The sequence below is a fragment of the Hesperophylax consimilis genome, chromosome 6, assembly GCF_061612785.1.
Source record: "Hesperophylax consimilis isolate HC1 chromosome 6, BYU_Hcon_1.0, whole genome shotgun sequence".
NCBI lineage: Eukaryota > Metazoa > Arthropoda > Insecta > Trichoptera > Limnephilidae > Hesperophylax > Hesperophylax consimilis.
The window spans coordinates 37380744-37387406 of record NC_142841.1 but is presented as its reverse complement, the minus strand read 5'-3'; positions in this window follow the sequence as shown (position 1 = coordinate 37387406).

The following is a 6663-nucleotide window of genomic DNA, read 5'->3' as shown; positions in this document are numbered from 1 at the left end:
GATTAACCTTTATAACGAATTGGTTTACATTATGAATACCAAAAACATTCTTAAAATAAATTAAAGGTTTTCCTACCGTTTCCCTTGAGTAGAATCCAAATAAAAAATTTAATAACTCAAGAAAAAATATAAATGTAAACAAATAAAAAGAAAAAATTCAATAGAAATGTATGAACGCATTAAAAGGACAACTTTTAAAAAGTACAATATTGTAGCTAATATTATCTGTGACAGTTTCCCCTGATTAACTTTTTTGCATTCTTATAAAATTATTTGCAAAATAAATTCAAACCACTTTTGTGCTTCTACTCTAGCATTTCTAAACTCCGTTTTTCAAGCGATTTTAACGCCTATTACCCATATTTGTGACGGTATAAGGCTTACCACGAATATACACATTTTTGGCTTGAAGCTTCCTCTTAATTAATTGGTGCAGACTTTATAGATTCCGGCATTACATTATAATATTGCATTTTTTACAGTCTTTTGTAGTCTTATTTCATTACACGTCCTTATGTCATGTCTTGGAAAGTCCTTGTTATTTATAATTTTGTTTTTGTTTTGTTTTGTTGTTTATTATTTTATGGATACATATCATCGCGTTCATGTTCGCTAATTTGCTATATTCGTTTGCCAAAAACCGGTGAGCGGGGAGTTTTCTACAAAATTATTTGTTTGTGAACAATTTAAAATTTGAATAAGAATTACAGGTCACTTATCCTCAATTTTATGTAGATTGTTTGTTCTAAGATGATGGATAACTATGAATGAATGATTAGGTTGAATTCGTTGAAGTCATTCTACATTTTTAATGTCAATTTAAGGGTGATGTGATAAAACGACGGAATATGGCCACGAACTAATAAACAGACAAAATGTTCATGTAAGGAAGTTTTTAAGGCATTCAGCAAAAACCCTAATGTTTTTCATACCATCGTTTGTAGTATAATTTTTTGCGATGTACTAATTCTAGTTTTTTATCAAGTTATTGAATTACATTATTTGACAATATAATATTATATAAATTTGACTACTTATATTTATCTCAGAAACGGGCTTCTTCAATAAGAAGATGAGATTAAATGGATAGAGAGATAAGATAGATACCTAGATAGATAAAATATGAAGAAGATCTCAGAGGTGAGATGCTTCATCCACATTATCCTGGAGGGCGTTGCTTCATCCACATTACTATAAATTACATAATATGTACTGCGTAGCGCTGACCTATGTGGACAACAACTGAACAAATTAACATGGCATAACACGAGGAAAAGTGCTTTTGAATGAAATATCTGAAACAGTGAATTTTGAACTTTTTTGAATAATTATCTTCCAACATGGAGAATACTGATTGATCTTAAATACTGTTAATTTATTAAAAATCTGGTTAAATTATTCATCTTCCTGGTAAAATGGGACTAAATGCCTATAGCGAATGAATTGACAAATTTCATAAGTAACTATCAGTAAAGCACGAATATATTACGAGGAAAAATATATGATTTAAGATATACACGGCCAAAAGTATTTTTGTTATTTGTTTTTGGGGTTTTATGCCGTGTTACGCTAACTCCTTCTTTAGCCAACGTTTTGGACAGCATTGCAGTGTCCATCATCAGGGCAGATGTGTTATTATCAAAAAATCATCAATTATTATCAAATAACACATCTGCCCTGATGATGGACACTGCAATGCTGTCCAAAACGTTGGCTAAAGAAGGAGTTAGCGCAACACGGCATAACACCCCAAAAACAAATAGCAAAAATGTTATGAGGAAGTCGGAAGAAGTGTTTTTAAAAATTATAAATTTTCGCATCTCGTCCATTATATGTATTCAGACAAGGCCACCTGCGTGAACACGTGTTCAGATTTATTCTGAATGACTAATATTTTAATAGGAAACGGTCATGCAGTCACATTTTTAACAGTATCTTGGTATAAAAAAGCCGTGCTTACTTTATGTTTAGGATTGGTCGTTTAATAGAATTTGAACAATTCATCAATTTTAAACGTTAATTTGCGAGTTCTTTAAATGTCTTATTCAAGTTCCGTTATGTTATCATTGTAGGCCTGTTATTTGACAGAACTGAAATAATAACAAAACTAGAAAATAACTTTCACGGAACTTGAAAATTAACTTTGAAATTTTTGAAAAACAGAATGAGATGATTTTACTCAAAATGGATTGATAATCTGTCTTACAATAAATTATAAACGTTTACTTTACGTCTATATATATATTTTAATTTGTTTAAAAATTAAATACAATGTTATTTATACCCGCTAAGCTACTGCAAGTAGCTTGTCAGCAGGAGATTAGTTGCACATATAATAATAGTACAATACATAAATGAAATAATCATCAATTAAAAAACGAGGGGTTTGTGACCAGACTGTGCTTATTACAAGGTATTCAAATAAAATTCTTTTGTAAATCAATTAGCCTGTAAATAATATAATTTATATTTAATATTGCTTTGCCTGGCGATTTTTTTTTATTAGGTTATGCCTAAAGCTGAGGTACTGGGTTCAATTCCTGTATACACCGAATGTTTTTATTATTTTTATGCTTCACATTTTTTGTTTATGAATTGTAAATATGAACTTTAATTATTAAATATTACAATTTTTGTTTTTACTCTACTAAGTTATTTCACTATAAGATATATTTATTTTTAAGAAAAATAGTTTTACGTAAAGTTGTTTGGGTTAATTTAATTATCATTCAATGTTCTATATTTCCTTTCACATAGGATCTTTACATCTCCCTGGAAGCATAAAGAGCATTTTTCAAAGGACACAAGTCCTTCTGAGAGAGAAGATAAAACGTGAAACAGGATCGGGATTACGGGAAAATATGCTTACCTTATTAAATTGATCCTTGAACTGAATTTGAAAGTATACATCTCAAAGTAAAGGGGAAGTTTTTGTCATTTTTAATCAAAACCTTTCCTTTTTTCAAAGCACTGATGTCATCTTGAAGAACTCCAAATATATATACATGAAAACATTTTTAGAACTTGTCGTAATTGGATTGATTCAAAAGATCGAGTTAACGTGAATAATGTTCACAGTATCTTCATATAAATTACATTTAACTGTGAATATATTTATTTCTTCTAATCCAAATATATGTTTTTAAAATATTTTTGAAGTGAAACTTCTTTACGCGCGTCATGCAATTTCTAGGACCGGAGTAAAACCGACTCATGACCGAAACGAAAATGCGGGTACCCCCACCACCGATTAAAGTTCATTTGATCTAGTCAAAGTTTTGAAGTAACATATAAATGCTTCTTAGCTCATCTCGACAACTGGCGTTGGTGGTGTAATGGTCAGCATAGTTGACTTCCAAGCAGTTGATCCGAGTTCGATTCTCGGCCATCGCACATTATTTTTTTGTTTTTAACGCCTTTTTCATTCAATATCTTATTTTTTAGTAGGTCAGAACATTTTTTAAAAGAAAATAATATTGCAAAATAATAAAAACACTTATCTCACTGTGATAAAACATTACTCCGCTAGAGCGCGCTTTGCGTTATTGTGTTGGATTAAAATTATTATCTAATCCGTATATTATGATAATTGTATTACATTTATTTAATTAATTTATTTATTTTGATAATATGTAATAATTTACAGAAAAAAAAATTAAAACTATCTCCCTCTGATAAAATATCCGTTCGCTAGAGCGCACTACGCGATCTTGTGTGGGATTCTATTTCTGTACATTGTACATTATTTTTAAAAATATATTATATTTTGGGTGTGATGTAGGTAACATTATAAAACATAACAAGCTCTCATATTTTCAGAACCTACATAATATAATCAATTTATGCGGCTTTGCTTACAGTTGGTGCTCAGCGTGGTTGGCTTTCAATCAGTTAAGCGAGGTTCGATTCTCGGCTGTGGCATTTTTGAAGTGAAACCTTGTTGAGGTGGGGGAGCCGCTCACGAACGTTCTCTCTCTTCTCTTCTTTCCTCTCTCTCAGACACCAGCGAACTGCGCCACGCCAAGCATCAGCTGAAACTAGAAGTTTCACTTCTGTCTTGCGTAGGCTTGACACACCCACTTTTTTATCTAAATTATCAAGACATGATTGGATTTCACGCTTGATACAAATCGATCGCGATGGTTTGAAGGTGAACAAATCATCAATTCAATTTCGAAGTGCAGCGGCGTTAATAAGAGATTCATCTAAATGAAAAGTAGAGAATAATAAAAATAAGTTAATGGAAACATAGCGATATGAAGAATTAATGGATATTTTGACTTTCACTTCAATATCTTCAGCCAACAATAAAAATGTTTTTTAACAATTTTGGAAAATCCAATAAAACTATTACATATTTAACTATATTGGCACACATAGACAAATGAGTACGGCTTTTTTTATCAAAAACTGTTAAAAATGTGACAATGTGTAACACGTGGTCGCGCGGTGACCTTATCCGAAATGATGTAATGGACGAGATGCGGAAGTATTATTATTTTTCTGAACACGAGTTCCGACTTCCTCATAACATATTCGTGATTTAATAATAATAATAATTACACCTTTAAATTGACAACATTTTTATAAATCCCAACCAGGAATTATTAGATTTAAAATGGTCAAATAAAATTTTACACGCCAAACACTTCAATTATCTCAACCAAACGTATTTTGACAAATTTTCGTCAAACAAATGGTTGAGTATTGGAGAATTGAGCGCAGAAATAGCAGGATTTATTCTTGCCATTTAGGATAGCGTCATTAATACTAAAAATTAAATGAAGCATATAATCAAAGATACATAGCAAATTGATGATTTATTTTATTTATTTATTGGACAATTTGTATAGCGCCGCTTTTGTGAGATATCACCTCAGGGGCGCTTAAGTAGAAAATGTTTGGCTTTTCCGGAAACTATAGAACATATTATATCGGGATGTTCTGCATATATAAGCACCGTCCGAGTATACATTTAGGCACAATCAAGTTTTAAAAAATAATTCAATGAAGTTTGGTAATTACATAAATTGATTGACTGCCGTAATATAATACCATATTATGAATACGAACCAAATTCATTTTTGGAAAACGAGTTTTATAAAATATATTATGATAAAACTATACTAACAGACCAAACGATTAGTCATAATAGACCCGATATAGTTTTACATGACAAAATTAAAAAATTAACTTATATCATTGATGTTGCTATTCAAAATTCCTGTAATATTCAAAAATCTGTTAGTGAAAAAATAAGAAAATACACAGATTTAGGAAATGAGATAAAAAGAATTTGGCATCTCAGACTATAAAAATATTACCAATCGTTATTTCGGCTACTGGCATTATACATATACATAGCTTTCTCATTAAAAAGTTAGGCGTATTAGATCTATCAAAAAATTTATATATAAAAATGCAAAAAACAGTCATTTTGAATACATGTAGGATTACGAAAGATTTTATAAATATTTATACTGAGGGATCAGTAGGATTTATAGGTCCAGTTAGAAGTTCTACCGAGCCGAACCCTCTGATATGAAAATATATGGAGTCGGTGAATTATTTTCCCATTTGATCTTTGGTGAGTTGACGTGTTGTTCTTGTATTGTTTTGTATTTATTTTGCTTATATAATGCACTTGCATAATGTTGATTGACTAGATGATCATTTGTGGAAAGTGTGTGGAAGGGTTTAGTTTTTCCTATGGGGAAGATTTAACCCGGACATAAAATCGATTTGTACAGCGCCGTTTTTGTGCAAAATCACCTCAAGGGCGCTGTACAAATATACAATACACTTCTACAATGATCCAAGTATTTATAGCTATATATAGAGATATTGATAGTTTGTTATGAAATTTGTTAAATCGTTCGTTATGGACCTTCAGTCCTTTTTTTAAGGAAAACTAATAATTTGGCCAGATTTTTAATAAATTAACAATATTTTCGCTTCTTTGGACAATTTTTTGTTAGCGCCAACTGCGTTCAGTCCTCCATTAATGGAGTTAACTGCATTTACCCTTCTTTCAATATCTCATGTATTTCCGCGGAATTTGTATTCTAGTTTTTCTGAGAGATCTGGATTACAAAATATCAGAGACTAGAGATTTGAAAAGTTTATTGTTGTTGTTTTGCTGCTCTGTATTCTGATTACTAAATTTGATTTTTCATTTTAGCTGCAGTGTGTCCTACTGTTCGTCCACTTCACGCACATCCTCTTCAGGTCCAGCTGCACCTACCCCAAGTGGGTGAGACTACTCTTCCTTCCACAAAACTCTTTTATGATCTTCATTTTCAGCGATTTCTACTACAAAAATTACATCAAGGTCAAGAAAAACTAGGACACGTTCTATGGGTAGTTGAAGCAAGAATACGAGTTAACCAAATGAGTAATTTGGCCTCCCTGCGTGATGATTCCTGAAGAACTTGGGTTGCGATTTTTAAAATTTCATCACATTTAATTTACGATTTCATTATATTTAAATTTCAACGGTTACGTAAACTTTTGTGTGAACATTTATACTTGACGGATGTTCACAATTTAATCAAAAGCGGAATCGGGCCAAAATCTGCCTTAATATTTAAACATCTAAATGGGGCTGATCCCAGAATGAAAGATAGTCTCAATACCGCCCTGGTGTAATTCTACCATTTAGAA